We start from the raw sequence: 17358 nt of genomic DNA on the forward strand, positions 1-17358 counted from the left end.
CTTCTTAAGAGCTAAGTTTCTTCAGTTCATCTTCAAATTACATCAGTAGTAGAAAGAAAAGAATGTCACTTCTGAGAACAGATGTCTACATGCGTTATCAGAGCGGGGTGTGGATAAGATGATGCTCATATCAATCAGTCTTACGGTGGTTATCTGCCTGCAGTCATTACATGGCTCCAGAGATGATACAGAATTCCTAAAGCAGCCTGAAGGTGCTTCTGTCACTCTGAATATACAGGGAATCTCGGGAGATTGCCTGATGTAGCTATTGCCTTTGAAGCATGCAATTTCTCTCCCTTGTTATGTATCCCGTAATATCTTGTCTTAGCTTGATACACTTCACAATTATTGCATGTAACTAGGACTCTAAAAATATTGGAAAACTTTTGGAAAAGCATATTTTGTATTTGTAGAGACTTATTAAATGGACCAACTCAATCTCCTGCTTAACTGCACTAGTGGCTATTATTCTAGTATGTTTGTTTTGATATACTGTACTACTGTGTTTGGCATATCATGCTTACCTTGCTGTTGGCCAATGCCTTTGAGATTCAAACCTAAAATAGATGAGAAGCTTCACAAGCTGTGGAGTCTGTCCTTTGATGTAAGAAGTTTCTGTCACATGGGTAACAAGTTAATCTCTAATGAAGGGTAAATGTTGTTCAACATACTTGAAGAAAGAAAAGAAAAAAAAAAGGCAGGAATGGGGATAACTGAGAACTGAGGAGGTGAGTGCCATCCATTTATAGGAGTGCTTCAGGGATACTCTGTATTATTTTTTTTTTTTTCTCAGACCATCTCTTGTTTTGTTCTCCTTTTGTCTCTCATATTGCAGAACATCATCTCTGTCAGAACATGCTCAAAGCACTGTGTTTCTCTTCTGTGGACAATTGCTGCATGTGACTGCTCCTTTCCTAATAAAACTTCTAAATGCGCCATTGTTCTGATAATGCTATTCTGTTAATTAGGTTGAAGCAAGGTCTGTTTTAATTATGGCATGTTTTGCTACTCTGTAATCCTTTTTCAAATAAATGCTGAGACCTGCAAGTCCAGGAGTGAAAAATAAGCACTGTTGCTGATATTCTTGGGCTTCTATCCTTGCAGGTGGTCAAGGTGATCCTTCTTCATGAAGTATATTCATGCTTGCCTGAATTCTGCAGTGCTGCAGGATCTTTGGGCATCATGTCAATTTTATCCTTCCTTTCCCATTCAGACTCTGCATTCCTCAATCTCGTGTTTCACTGTCCTGCTCTCCTCTTGTACCTATAACTCTGTCATTGGTTCCTTGTACTTCCTTCTCATTTTGCTTTCTTTTGTATCATGTTCTTTCATATTACATGGAACAGCTCGCTAGTTAAACCAAATCCAATTTCTTGTCTCATTTCAGAGGAGATCCTTAGCCAACCTGTTTGGGTTATACCCAGGGTACGTTTTGTTGTTGTGGTGGGTTGACCCTGGCTGGATGCCAGGTGCCCACCAAAGCAGCTCTGTTACTCCCCTCCTCAGCTGGACGGGGGAGAGAAGATATGATGAAAGGCTCGTGGGTCGAGATAAGAACAGGGAGAGATCACTCACCAATTACCGTCATGGGGAGAACGGACTTGACTTGGGGAAACTGGTTTAATTTATTACCAATCAAATCAGAGTAGGGTAATGAGAAATAAAAACTAGATCTTAAAATGCCTTCCCCCCCTCCTCCCTCTTCCCCCCCACCTCTCCCTCTCAATGTTACTCTTGAATTCTCTACCTGCTCCCCCCAAGTGGTGCAGGGGGATGGGGAATGGGGGTTGTGGTCAGTTCATCGCATCTTGTTTCTGCTGCTCCTTCCTCCTCAGGGGGAGGACTCTGTTCTTCCCCTGCTCCAGCGTGGGGTTCCTCCCATGGGAGACAGTCCTCCACAAAATTCTCCAGTGCGAGTCCTTCTCACGGAGTGTAGTCCTTCAGGAACAGACTGCTCCAGCATGGGTCCCTCATGGGGTCACCAGTCCTGCCAGCAAACCTGCTCCAGCGTGGGCTTCCCACAGTGTCACAGCCTCCTTTGGTCATCCACCTGCTCTGGCGTGGGGTCCTCCCTGGGCTGCAGGTGGAGATCTGCTCCAGTTTGGAGCTCCATGGGCTGCAGGGGCACAGCCGACCTCACCATGGGCTTCACCAGGGGCTGCCGAGGAACCTCTGCTCTGGCACCTGGAGTGCCTCCTGCCCCTCCTTCTGCTCTGACCTAGGGGTCTGCAGGGCTGTTCCTCTCACATGTTCTCTCTCCTCTCTCCATCTGCAGTTGCTGTTTGCTGGTTTTTGCCCCTTAACTCTCTTCTCCCAGAGGCGCTACCACCATCGCTGATGGGCTTGGCCTTGTCCAGCAGCAGGTGCATTCTGGAGCTGGCTGGCATTGGCTCTGTTGGACACGGGAAGCTTCTAGCGACTTCTCAGGGAAGCCACTCCTGCAGCCCCCCTGCTACCAAAACCTTGCCACGCAAACCCAACACAGTTGTCTACATGGTACTTGATACTAAATGCGGTATTTTTTTTTTTGTTCTTTTATTTTTTTTTAACTGAACTTTTCCTTAGGCAGTGACAAACTGTTTTGCTACTGCTATGTCTAATGCTGTAATGTGCAATGTAACTTTCATAGGACAATGAGAATGATTGTTGGAATAACAGGGCAGATGGAAGCAAAGTTCTAGAGGCTTGGTAGACCTTGGGAATGCTCCTTTAGTGGTGACAGATGCTGACTGAATTCATCATCAAATAATGAAAAAAGTTCTAGGAGGGATAGTTTTACCTTGTTTTTAAATAGTACAGTTAGTTTCTTCTGATGTTGAACTCCTCACTCTCACTTTGTAGAACAGCTTTATTCCTGTGTTGAGAGTCTTGATTGTGCTATCATTGTTTAACGTATTTTGTACTTCAGTGTTTGTGCCCCAGAAAAGTTCCTCATCTTTTTTCCTTCTGGCTTATTTGGGGCATGATTCAAAATCCTCAAAGAGACAGGCTCAGCCAAGTTATTTTTATGATCTTGATTTGTAAAGCACACTGGCTTTCTGTGTTTTTTCATACACCACTAAATTTAAAAAATGATAAACGGTTCTGCAAGCACCAACAATCTGTGGACTTGTACCTCTCTGTCAGCATATTCAGAGGATGCAATTGCATTCACAGAAGGAATGATAAAATTGACTGTATCATATAGACTATGAACAGCATTTTAATGGCATTTTAGCATTCATCAAAAGCTCTTAGCTTTGCAGTTGCTTTTGTTTTGCTCCCTGTTTGCATTTGTGCCATAAATCACTGCTTTTAAAATGGATTTAGAAAGTGCTTTTCTAACACTGTCAGCAATTAAACTGCAAAAGTTAATTCCTCAGGAATTATTAAATTATATAAATTAGTCCGATTAATTAGTAAAACTAAGGCAGAGATTAGCACAAGTAAGATGAACTGTAGGGTGATGGAAGTAAACATAGAAAACAAGAATATTCACAAGGCAAATTCAGTTGATGGCATAATAAAACACTTTATCATGTATAAAGTATGTCTGAATTTCCTTCATTTCTCCAAAGCACTGAGTATAAGTAACTATTTATACAACCAGGACAGGTTTTTAGGGTAATTTTGGCTAATGCCATGTCTCTTGTGTCATGGAGCTTTGGAGAAAGACCCAGGGAATAGTCTGTTGCCGATGCTTATAGGTAGATGATCTTGTGTTGCGATATTGCCTATAAATGATTAGCTATGTTTGTGAGAATGTCCTTGGGATAGCAGGAATTAAGAATCAAAATTCTAAGACATATGCGAGTTTAGAGAAGTCCCTTGTTTTTGTGGTGTATAGGAGTTCTTAGGAGGGATTATCGTGTGAATGTGAGACTCATAGTTGGTTGGAAAGATTGATGCATGTTCTGGGATTCCCTGAAATAGCTGGGGTCAGGATCTGAATGAATATGCTTTTGCTTTTAGGATGGCTGCATATTGCCTGTGCAGGTACTTCAGGCTGAAACTTGCAGTAATTTTGTAGAAAACTGTTTGTGTTAGCATGCTTACCTTGTGCCTGACCTAACCAGATGCCAGCTTTGTTTTAACTACACCTACCATAGGCAGATGTAGGGATGATACAAACATTTAAAAATACTATATAGAAAACTAATCACCTTATTGAGTGTTCTTGGAATTTGCCCATGCATTCTTGACATCTTATGTTCTACAATATAGTGTGTTACCCGCAAGCCTTAGGTATTATTTTTTTCAAGTCAGTAGAAAACTAAACTGTCAGACTGAAGTAGCTGTGAAGTTTTGTCCATTTTATGCTGCAAGAAAACCACAATTGCAAAACAGAAGCATGTGTCCGATTCCTGGCTATCTGTCTATGAAAGACTGTTGAGGTGCTGTGCTGGATGTTCGCTGTTGGACCTTAGACTTGTCAAGATTGGTAAAATATCAGGATTTTTATTCTTTTTGCTATCTTGATAGATGGTGTTGCAGCTTCTGAGGCTGCCAGGGCTGAGGTGCATTAGACACATTTTGAGGATTTCCTATCAGATGGTGTGCTTGAGCCTTCTCCAGCTGTCAGTCACCTTGATGGTTCTGACTTCTATGACATGAGTCTCTTGACACTAATGCATCTAGAGGCGGTACTCTTGAGAAGATTCTGCAGCTGAGCTTCACTTTGGGGGGAAAGAAGAATACTATATATACACAAGGCTGTGAGCCTGTAAGAGTGGAAGGAGTGAGGCTCAAATGGCAGAGAGAGAGCCATAGACGAGGAGCCATAAACATTTCCTTTTAGACCTCTGGGTTGTGACCAACAGTGAGTGGAAATAAATGAGTGTTGGAGGTGAGAGGAATGTAATGGATGAGATGTTTTTACATTTGTTCCTTAAATGAGTTCTGCTGTCAAATGCTTTCAAATATTTTCTCTCTCAAAATGAAAATTAACATCAGTTTCAAAATAGAAATATTACCATACATTGATCTGTTTATGAGAAGACATTATATGCCCTTTCTTCAAATTTATTTATGTAGATGTTGCTGGGTTTTCTAAAAGTTTTTTGAATTACCGACTTGAACCATTGTTTTTACTAAACATCCTCTGTAATCTAGTAGTATCTTATCAAATGAAGTTTTTAATTGGATAAAGCTGCATCAAAATTTTGGACTTAGTTTCATACAGTATGAAACAAAATTTTAACCTTCCCACTCCCAAATCCTACTTCTTGGTTTGATGGCACTCTATTCTTTATTTAGTTTAATATTAAATGACTGCATATTTTGATATACTTTGGGTTTGCTTGAAAGGAAAGATTTTGTCACGTAATCTTTCAACATGATTCATTTACAGATATGCTTGGATATCATGGAGACAACCTGAAAGCCTGAGCAGTTCTCCTAATTATTCTTTGTCTCCTGCAGGAATGATGAGCATACTCTGTAATTCTGGGACTGCATATAAAGTAAATCTTGCAGAAAGTAGCAGGAAGGCCTTGAAGTGCATGGGGTATTAAAGTCTGTATAGGCTTAATGAGAGAGTTTAAAGCCTGAAACTGTTCTGTGGAGACATCTCGGAGGGAAGCTGTCCAGCTGAGCATGCCTGCTTGCTTAACAAGAGCTATTGCATTGAAGCAGAAGTGGGAAAAGTCTTAACGTTACTGGCATATGCCTCAGGTCCCTGTGCATCTTTGGTTATTTCCCAATTTCCAGAATACCTGGAAGAGTGCAGTATTCCATAATAACCTGTTCTTTAAAAAAACTTTTTGCATAACTGGTCACTTGAAAAGTTTTTCTTCACCTTCAAAGGATACCTTTTGAAGCTGTGGAAGGTGTAAGCTAGCTAATAGGATTTCCACCCCTGCTCAAAGGAACTGATATGACTAGCCTTGGTGGAAGCAGTTCTTTTAGTGTTCCGATTGCTCTTCCCTAAGGGGATCTTCCTGTAGTTTAAGGCAGAAGCTTCTTTCCTCAACCTGCAGATAACAGTTTCAAGGCAGAGAACATTATGGTGCTAAAGCTGAGGTCTGATCTACCCATTTTCTCCCTGGAAATTGTATCCACAGCATTTCGTTCCACCAGAAGAAATTGCAGAAAATGCAAATTCAAGCCTCTTGACTATCTGTATTTCCCGTATGAGTGCATAGATGGAAAAGGGTGCTGAGATTTGTCTTGGAAACTAAATTTCAAGTTAAAAATCAGTTGTCATTGGAAGAAGCTGCTTTGAAAATTTGATCTGGTAGCTCATGAAGATTTTTTGTCGCTACACAGTATGGATACAGACTGTGGTAATAATATATTTTTCTAGGTTTGAGGAGCACTTGTAAACTGTTTATGGACCTATGAAAGCACTTGCATCAGGGTGACTGAATTTAGAAACTGATTGTATTTTGAGCATTTTAGACAAGACTTGCACAACAGTACAGAAAGTTATTTTTTTCCACTGTTGCCCTGTCAGTTGTTTACTTTATTTCTCTATTTTCCAGTGTCCCTCAAAGGTGGGCCAGCTATAGTCCTCTTTATTTTATAAGTCATGATAGCCTCTACGCTTTTCACAGAGAAATTCTTGCTTGATTGTCAATTGACTTTCCTCTATCCAGGTATAGTCTTGGTTTTACAAGTTCCTGCAAAACTGGCAATAAGCTTTCAATAAGTAAAATTGTTAAAATGATGCTGTTACTATGTGCAGAATCCAATATTATATGAAAGATTTTGAGATTTGAGTGAAGTATAAGTGTATTTTGAAAACTTCTAAAAGAGAGAATAAAGTTCCTCACCTTGATTGAAATATTGTTTGTAATTCGTTTTGCAAACTCTTCCCCATCTGCTCTGGAGATATTTCAGACTCTTCCCCTCAAAAATACACCACTGACAAAACTGGTGCTTGTTTTGTGAAACTTTAACGTTTATATAACTGCCTCTCCTGACAAAGACCCTCGCAAAGTTTTGCCATTTATCTCTACTGCATTCATCTATCTTATGGGCTGACTTTCCTTGCAATGTCTTGGTTTAGGAAAAGTCACCTAAGAAACAGTTGTTCTGATGAGATTTTGGAATTGTCTGAACAGTTTTCCCTCCTCCTTTTGTGCTGATACTAACTTTACTGTATCTGGTAGTTTAAATTTAACACAACTTGAGTAACATTTCATCCCTCTGGACTGGCTTACATTGCTTTCATTCACCAGATAATTGTTGGCTGTACTAAACATGATATTTGTAAGTCCCAGACTAGACTGAACTGGAAGTGCTGAGTTTTCAAGTTTGAAGCTCTCTCGCTATTTTATAAATGTTACTGTAGTCCATGCAAGAATACATTTAAAAGATCCTGTGAGCTTCTTTATCTCCAGAACTTGTCAAAGATCTGAAGTGATGGCCTTATGTCACTTCTCTGTCTAGGAGAGAATGGTGTCTGCAGTAGCTAGAACAGAGTACAAAATATTGGTTGGAATGCATATGCTAACTTCTTGGTTTGCATTTGTTGTGGTATCTGAAATACCAAGCACTGATGACTATTGATGACAGCATGCCAGAGGCTGGTTGTCAGTTCTTGCGTTCAGGGCGTGCTTTGTAATTCGTTTTCTGTTTAAATTCTTGAGGCCTCCTACTCTATTTGAGGTCTTTCATATAAGACATGAGTTATAATCCTACAAGAATAATTAGAATATGCCTAAGCTGCAGAGGCTGAATTTCATACCTGTTTGGACTCCAGTGTTTGCTTCCAATTATGAAGCATAAAATGAGAAGGCTCAGTTTTTAGACTCATGAAATTGGAGTTATTTAACATTGAGTTCTCTCATCCCTGACTTCAGTGAAGCAGTGTGGTTCAGTGAACCGAAGACAAATCTTTTTTTTTTTAAGGTAATCTTTGAAACAGATTAACATAAGCTTTAGATGCACATAAAAGCTTTCTCCCTACCACCTTATTTTCCTTTCTCGCTTTTTTTGAACAGTTAAAATTAAATTTCTGAGGTAGAACTTGCACAAAAATAGTAAACGGAGGAGAAAACATTCTTTTATTATACTTTACATCCAGATCACACTTCTCTTCGTGTCATCTGAAGATGCAGCTGTTCTTTCAGAGAGTTGATTCATGTCACCCACAATTAAAATGTCCTTGCTATTTAAAAAATGCTTCTCAGAATGTCTAAAAAGACTGTCCAAACAATTGCTTGTTCACAGTGAAAGGCCCTTAATGCTTTATAGAAGACTGATGCAATGACTTGATTAGAAAAATCTAGTTTTATCTGATTTCAGATGAATTAATATATTTTCTTGTATCTTCATAGTTTAAAACCAGATCTTCCTGATTTGGAGCCAGAGATGATAAGTTACACTGTATTTGTGTTTCCTGGATTATACAACATATTTACAAGTACATTCGTACTCATCTCATTCAACATTGCAGTTTCTATCAAATACTGAATTTCTTGCACCAAATGCAAGGCATTTGTACCTTGCTGTAGGTACTCGGGGATATGCAGTCCAAACTTTCTAAACTCCAGACCTTTGATTATTGATAAAGTTGCATTCTTTCTGATATTACTGAGTCCTTTGAGGAAAGCAATGTCATGAGGCTTGTTCCTGCTTAGTTAGTAATGGTTGGGCATTTCTAAAATACTGACACCCCCCCCCCCTCCAAACTTCTGTTCATTCAGGTTGATGGAAAGATTGAGTTGCCACAACTTTTAACATCATAATAAAGTATTATCAATGTAATTTTGAACTTCTTGCTGCCTTCTGGAGATCACTATCCCAAACGGGCCATGTAGGTATCTTGTACGATGTGTGGGGAGGGTTCCCCTGCTCATGAGTGTGGGATCCTGGCGTACAGACTTCTGACTCAATGACTGATGGCTGTACTTCTGTCCTTGGTGCCTGTTGGGATCCTTACCTTGTAGGGCTGCCTAGCTGCGGATTGTGGCAGCGTTTTTTGGCTGTAGTTCAAAACCCCCCGTTCTCTCTGGGAAGCTGCCTGGCAAGCAGCGGTTAGGCCACTTGCTGGAACATTGGAGAACAGAATCCCAGTGACGGTTCCTGACTGTGAAGTTACAGATGTTTTGTGACATGAGGTTTTTTTCAGTTTGAAACTGTTCCTCTCTTGGTAGTATAATTTGGTGTTCACAGACTGGGTGTCTGGTGGTGTTTGTGGATGGAGGGTTATATAGATCCTTGTTCAGTGACACAAAAGCATGCACTGAGGCAGGAACTGGAACCCAGCTTGCTGCCCTAGTCAGTAGGACTGTGGTGTGTACGTCTAGGTTTAGGCTCTCAGAAGCTGTTATTCCCTTCTGAACTGCAACAGCTTCAACTGAAGAGTTTTGCATTTTGTAGCAATTGCTAGATGAGAAAGATCCCTGCAAGCTGGACTGCTGTAGCAGTTGAGTAGCTAGACCACCTGTCAGCCGTACTTCAAATGAAGATACTTGTATGTGGTTTTTTTTTGTTTGTTTGTTTGAACTGTTTCAAAGCATAATTCACCATTAAAGCTTGTGAATTTCAAGTGAGGGAGGCCACCTTTTTTGCAATGCAAAAGCAAGACATCTGAATAGCACTGCTAGGTGGGTTTAGGCTAAAAGGGGTCTATTTTGCTTTTTCTGCTGTTAGGTCAGTGTGAGGAGATTTGTTAATCCTTCCTATATATTTGTAATTACCACCTGTGTTAAGGGAGAAAGAGAAAAAGCCCTCAGGGCTTGTGTGATTTGTCGCAGTTTCAAGATGCTTAAAAATTGAGTACCACAGTTCTAAGCATTGCTATATCTAGGTGCTTTGAAAAGACCAAAGTACCTAAATTCAATTAACATTTGATCTGGTGCACCTGTGCCACTTAAGCCTGAAGATTTTTTTCTACTTTGAAAGGGTTGTGCCATTCATGCCTTTACCATTATCTGTTCTGTGCACCAGATGTGCTTGGTGTGATTGTCATCTATTCCTTAGAGATGGCTGCAAGCCGGTGTGGCAAAGGGTTTATGACATTGATGTGAGTTTTACATGAAGACTTCTAACAGTTGAGTGCTCTTGCTACTCTTTGAATCCCAATGACTCTACCATTTTCCTGTTGCACATGGAAGGAAGTTTATTCCTCCAAACACTACTAACTACTTTTTTCCCCTTTTCTCTATCTTTTGCTTGTTCATATATACATGTAGCTTGACCATTTTTTGTGGCAGGCATCACGGTGATAAAATCCACCCCCCTCACATGAAACTGATAGGAATTGGCTTAGGATGTCACATTTAACACAGCATATGTTTTTAAGAGTATCTGTTACCTTTAGAAGAATATTCATCTCATCTAAGAACACCTGTTTACGTGCCAGTCTTTTTATGCATGTTTTCCACAGCTATTTTTTCACCTCATTCAAAACCAAGATGCTCATAGTCTCATTCTATTAAATCTAAATAGATCACTTACCTGTCTAACTTGTAATGTGCGATAGCAACAGAAATATCGCTGTTGATGCATGCAATACTTTGAGGCATAATACAGGTTGCTGCAGGCAAAAGGAATTTGCACCGTAGAAGAGTAAATGTGGTATGGTCACGAAAACAACGGAGATGTTTCTTCTCCTTCAGAGAGTGCTTTCTATAAAATATAAAATAAACCAGCCTGAACTGAGGGTGGCAATTTCCTCGGGTGGCAGTTTGCTGGTCTCCTGTCCTTCGTGTCTGTCACAAGATTAAGGAAGGAATGAAGAGTCACAGGAGAAACATAAAATCAACATCTAGTAGGACAATTAGCAATCTATTCAGAGCTCATCACTATACAAATTAAGATCCATTACATTTTGCTACTATGTTTAATTTAATGAGGGTAGCAGCTGCTCTGCTGCTGCTTCTAGGGGTGTCAATATTACAACACTATGCAGAGAGGGGCTTTGTTTATTTTTATCAGCACAGAAGAAGGCATTATATTCAGCAAGTAGCATTTCAGAGGAAAAAACTGCCTGTATTAAGAGACTGTTCAATTATTCCCCTAGCACCATATGACTTCCTCCCTTATGTCTTCACTAGTCTTCATTATTCAAAAACTCATTTTACCATTAAATTATAAGAAAATATTTTCCACAGATAATGGAATTAAAAAGAAGTCAATAAACCATTATGAGAATCACAAACATAATAATGTCACAACAATGGTACATGGCCTGTTCGGAGCTACAGTTTTGTTGCTGTGGTTTGTGAGGAGACTAATGATTTAGCAGTAGTCTTATTTTTGGTTTTAGAGGACAGAAGCTTAACATTTCCAGTTGATATTTAAGTCCTTCAGAAAAGGGGTTCAGGCTGGCCAGGTTGAGTCTGAGGTGGCTAGACTTCGTTAATTCTCAATTGCTGGCAAAGAGACAAATTCCTTCTGGTAATGATTTAAAGTGCTTAAATGCAAGATTTGTTCTGAATTGACTCCTGGGGAAGGAGACACTGTCCCTCCATGCACAGAGCCATGCGAGCATTTGTAAATGCTCCACAAGTAAGTTTTGAAAACTTAAGTTTCAGAGGCCCATGTAGCTTAGTGCTGAGATTCCTAACTTTAACACCAAGGGGAATAATTGGGTTTTCAGGGTTCTGATGATGTTGGAATTTAACTGGGGGTATTTGGATCAAATGCCCAAACTTTGGAGGAAAGTTCCTAAGTCAGAATGAAAAACAAGTTACTGTGTGACGTTGACTTCAGTGTTTAATTAACACGAATTTTAGAGATTTTGTTTGCTAGATGTTTCTCAATGTGTACTTTATATATATTAAAATATTATACATATATATGTATACTTTAAAAACTAAAGGTTAGGGAAATATGGCACTTTGAAAATGCTGAAATGTTCTTATAAATGTTTTTATATTATGAAAAATTCAATGTAACTGACAACTTTGCAAAGCATTTTATATTCCAGTGCATGTTTTGCTGAAAGCTGCCTGTGTGTCTCTATCTTAGGCTTTAGCGTATATATAGTGCTGAGATAGTGTAGATGTATTTCTATACTGTGAAAGAAAGGCATATTCATCTGATATCAGCTTATTTAATTTGTATACATGACTGGTTATAAAATGTATCAAGTGAGCCTTTTCTATCTAACATGAAGGTTGTATAGGACGTGACTGAGGAGTGACTCCTTCGCGAAGAACTGGATCCCCAAGCTTAGAATAATAAAAAGAGAAAGTCCATTTGGCTGGCTGCTGTCTCAGAAAGATGCACTCTGAAATGCACAGAAAATGTCAAGAGAGGAGTTATAATATTGCATTTGTGTGCCTTAAAACTTTCAGCCTGACCCTCCCTGCCCTGTTGGAGGTATTGTTTCTGCTTGGAAAGGTTATAATGGATTATTTGAATTCACTCACCTGCGTAGTTTCTTATCTCGGAAGGAGCCAGCTGTGGGACTGGCTGAAGTGGAGGGGCTGGGGTCTAGGCTGTGCTTTACGTGGTCCAGAGAAGCTCAGGCGTACTTCTCTTGAAGTGCACAAAACACTGTGGGTGGGACTATGTTTTGGATGAAGTTAAGATAGCTAACTGAACACAGACAGAGGTAAAATGTCTATCGCTGAGGAAAGAAATTGCTTCAATATTAAATGATAAAATGCATACCTAACTAGAACATAGTAGGAATGATATGTTTTTAACTTGGTCAAAACTGAAGCGTTGGGTACCCTTCCCCTCGCTTCTCTTCGGCTAAGCAAGTAGCTGTTTTGATCATTTGTTTAACTGTAGCCTTATAAGTCTAAGATGGACAAATAACACAGAGCATTTGACCCCTGGAGTAGCTTCAGTCTCCTCTTGAAAATAAGTCTCTTCTGTTCCATACCATTGTCTTGACCATAATAGCACTTGTATTCGGATCATAGTCCTTGTAGCTAGTCACACTATCAAGTGAGTCTCTTCTGTCCCTGAAATTAAAATGTCATCGTACTACAAGCCCTTTTCTCCTACTTGAATTACAAACGGTAGTTTGATTCTCGAATCTGTCCTTCTCTTTGGGTTTTTAAAAGTGGCTTTATGTTGTGGGACTGCACCTCCTGAAAATTGTCATCAGATGTGAGGCATATCCTGAAATTTCTCAAGGCAAGTAGTTTACAAAATATAGGGCAGAGCAACCTTGCCTTTGTAATAGGAAAAAAGTATATAATAAGTTGGTATAATTCTGTTTGCCTGTATAATACATATGGTTCTGTTTACATATTTCATATTGTGATCATACTTACCTGCTTGACCAGGAAGGGACTTCATGCATGGATTTTGCATGTCTTACGGATTCCTTCTGAATTTTTTGAACTCTCTGAAAATAAGAATGTCATATATGACATTTATTTGATGTGACTTAGATATCTACCTTAAACATGTTTTTCCCTTACATGTTTTTGAAATCATGCAGGGATCTGCATGTTATTCCTTTGTTAATTTTGGTTGTAAGAGAATTAAATCATTAAAAACAGTGAGCTTTGTGCTGCACTGTTGAAGTTAATGGGAGGTTTGTAGTTTATAGCAATGGGTTTGCAGGATCAGTAGTCACCCAATTACTTTTAAATAAGGTCCTAATTACAAATAGAAACATACTGACTATGTGTAGACACCTTCATCTCTGCTGGAGTAGAACATTGGTGACTATTAATTTTGCTAGATAACCATCCTTCCACCCTGTTGTCTTGTATCAGTGTAATAATAGCATTGCAGAGAAGGCTTTCATTTCTGGCCAGTGAAATTTGCTGGGGAGTTCTTATCTTTTTAAAATAATGAAATTAAGGACAAATTTCACTAAGGAAGCAGCTGTTAAAACACTTTTTGTTGGGTGATGAGAGAGAGGGGACTAGCTTCAAGCGTTCTTTGTGCCATTCTCTGAAGGCTCCTTATCTGTACAGTGCTGCGTCTACATTCCAGGAGCTGTGAAGAAAATGTCTCTTTCAAGGAGTTTGCAATCTAATGCCCTAAACCTGCATTGGAATTCAAGGAGCAGAAGGCTGCAGACTTGATTCTTATTACTTTGGCATGTGTCTGTGTAGATGCCTGGATGGTCAGGCTTTCCACACTGATCACAGTGTAAGGTGGGGAGGCGGGAAACAGGAGAAACAGTACTGCTTTTAAATGTGACGCTTTTTTTAACACTGCAAGTAGCATTGTGGCTTTTTCCTTCACAGTTCCTTCCAGTAGACAGAGGGTTGATGATTTGTCTTTGCCGTTCCCCCTGAAGGTGGGATGGCTCAAAATTAGGTAAACTGATAGAAAATTTGTGGCAAATTTCACATCGTTGTGTGAAGACATGGGACCTGAGCCTATACTTAGTGGTATAGTTATACAGTGACTATGTTCTTTGAAACACTTATGCTACAAGAAGGACCTATCTGTTTTAGGTGACCGCATGAAGGTCCATGGTTTTGATCAGCTTTACCCAGCAGCTGGCATTTGTTAGTCTTCAGAGTGACTACTTAGCAAAGGCTGCATTGTGTACCTTAAACCAGAAATCCATTGTGTGACTTCTTGTCAGAGACTTGCAGCAAAAGTGGCTTGTTGTTTCATTTTATTTCTTGGCACTAAGTAGCTCTAGAAGTTAATTGTTAGTGAAATCTGCAGTTTATTTCCAATTACAGGAAGTAAGAGCTGTGGTCACAGTGGAATGAAATAGTTAAACAGATTAAGCAAAGCTCTTAAAATGAGAATTGAAATTGGCTGGCATACCAGTGGGAGATGTATTTGATTCCTCACCTTGGACTTACTAGTATTTTCCTGACTTGTAGGTGAATGAGAATAACAGGTACTGAAAAAAAAGAAAAAAAAGAGAAAAACATTTACATTATATGCTACTGGTATATTTGACTTAACTGGTTGAGAAGAAATTTTAACCAAAAAAGCAGCAATCAGTGAAAGATCTTTCTGGCATAATGTAATTCTCTTACTGTTCAATAACATTAACTATTCATGCAAGTAAATCCCACTCAGCTGAAGTATCTTACTTGCAGTGAGCTTGGGTAATAGAGCTGTACTTTAAAAAAAAAAAAAAAAAAAAATTCAATTTTGTGATACTTAAAATGCTATTCCTGTGACTAAGGATTTCAGTGATGACACTGTGACACTAGTGATTCCCTGGGTATTTTTGAGTAATGCTGTTAACACAGGTGTTGACTGAATCTTTGAATTGATGTGAAAGTTACTGTAACATTCATGGTAAAACAGTATATACCCATTACTTGATTTATAGCTTATATCCCACATATTGGTAACTTTGGCCCTGGAAGGAAAAGTCTGTTTGGCAAGGAGTGGGAAAGATGCTCAGTTTCCTCATATAACCTTGGAAAACTGCATTTAGGCTGTTGTGACACAGCATAACTATTTATGCTTAATGGAAAATTATATGTGAACATTACTTAGTTTTCAGATACCTGATGTGCAAGGTAGATTTTAAAGCTTGCCTGTTTATGTTTCAGTAAACCTTCTGACCTGCTGCTCTCTAACTATTGGATTTACCCAAGGGTATACTTGCTACGGCTTTTCTTCTGTTTCTCCTACAAGAACAAATAACCCCAGCCATGCAGAAATAAAGATAGAGACCTGCTTTGCTCCTCTCTCTCTCTTCCCTTGGGCAAATCAGAGACTGAGATGCTCACCGTAATTTTTATATACCTGTGGGAAAAATGCATGAAGAAATCCTGCTAGAAGAGTAACAATTCAAGCATGATAAACCACTGAAACCCAAGCAATTCTCTTCCAGCAACACCTGCTTTCCCCTCCCCATTTTAATTTCTGAACAAGTTAAATGATGAAAGGACTATGTTCTCCCCCTTCCCATATCACATTAACATTGGGGAAGATGGTGTCTGTGTTTTCAACGTTCTTTGTAAAACAACTATAAAGAGTAAGCCCATCAGAAAAGAAAGTAACACACCTTCTTTGATGGATCATGCTTAACAATTGTTTATTATAGGAGCTTTTGAGGAAAGTGTCTTTACCTGTCATAATTCATTCACTTGTGTGGTGCTTATAATGCAGCTCATAAGGAAAAAGGCATGGATTTCAAAAGAAGTTTTTGATCTGAGACCTAAAGCATCTGACTTAATAGTTCTTTTAACTTCTGTCAACTATGAGAAGAGACAGTGGCCAAATGTTATCCTGGTGCAAGTTTTAAAGACGGCTTCTGTAGACATGTAATCATAGTCATATACATTTTTCTTGAATTTTACTAAATTATCTACTTCATTGAACTGCTGTGGCAGTAAGTCTCATGAATTTATTTTATAGGACATAAAATATGGCCCTTTTTATATCTCTATTATATAATTTTGTTTCACTAATTGAGTTTGTACAATACCCTATCTCGCACCATTTACACAGTGAGGGTAAATAGGTTTTCCAGTATTTTCTATCTGTATGTTGTGTGTGTAGAGTCATTGTTTGGCATCACTATGGAGCTTAATGAGTTTGAAGTAGACACAGCTTTTCAGAACACAGGTTTGTTGTTTTGGGGGTGGTTTTTTTTTTTCCCCCCCCTCATTTGGTAAGCTGAAATTTTACATTGTTATGCTTTGATTTTATTTTTTTTTGTTACAGTGAGCTTCTAAAATACTTGTATTCCATAAATCTTCATAGCTAATCTCTGCATGTTAATGAAATATGTTCTAAGATAATACACATTATTCGTACAGTAAAAATTCTGTCCTAACACAGTTTTGGTCTCTATTTTGCAAGATTACAGAGCTGGAAGCACCATGATATCTATGTGCTATGTGGATGAGGAGTGATAAGACTAAACTAGAAAACACTGTAACAGAGTTAGGGAACTGTCTTGGTTTCAGAGGCTTAATCTCAGCACCTGAAATGTGAGTGAATTCAAATATTTCTGTAGATTTATCAAGATCTGTAGCTCAGTGTATATGAAGGTAGATACATACCAAAACATGCATTTGCTTTAGAATGTTGTTTTTGAGGAAATGGTCATCGACTAGACTTGAGTTGAACAACAGTGTCTTATCTCTAATTGTTTTACCTTTTAGATTGCTCAGTTTTTACTTATCTGACTACTTCTTTAGGACAACAACATGTTGTTGTGAGTGAAAGCAAGTGGAAAAAAAAATCCAAAACATTTTATGCATAGGTTAGGGAAGATAGGGGCCCAACTGATTAAATTACATTCTGGTAAAGTGAGCTTAGACATTTAAGGGACCTACTTTGGATAAGTCATTTTAGAACGTTTAACTCTTGAATAAAGTGGTTCTTTTTGGGGAAAAAAAACCCTAGGCATACTTCAAAATTGATTACAGGTTATCCCTTATTTAGCTGTTCATTAATAGCAGTCACTTTGAGTGATACAGGACACAAATTGAAAGACAGTTCTCTTCAGAGTCTTTATGCAACCAAACTGGTTTTGGAAGCTTCACTATAGATCATCAACCTGACATTGTATGTATCAGG

Source organism: Phaethon aethereus (genome assembly GCF_964289735.1).
Source record: "Phaethon aethereus genome assembly, chromosome: 4".
In the NCBI taxonomy this organism is placed as follows: Eukaryota; Metazoa; Chordata; class Aves; order Phaethontiformes; family Phaethontidae; genus Phaethon; species Phaethon aethereus.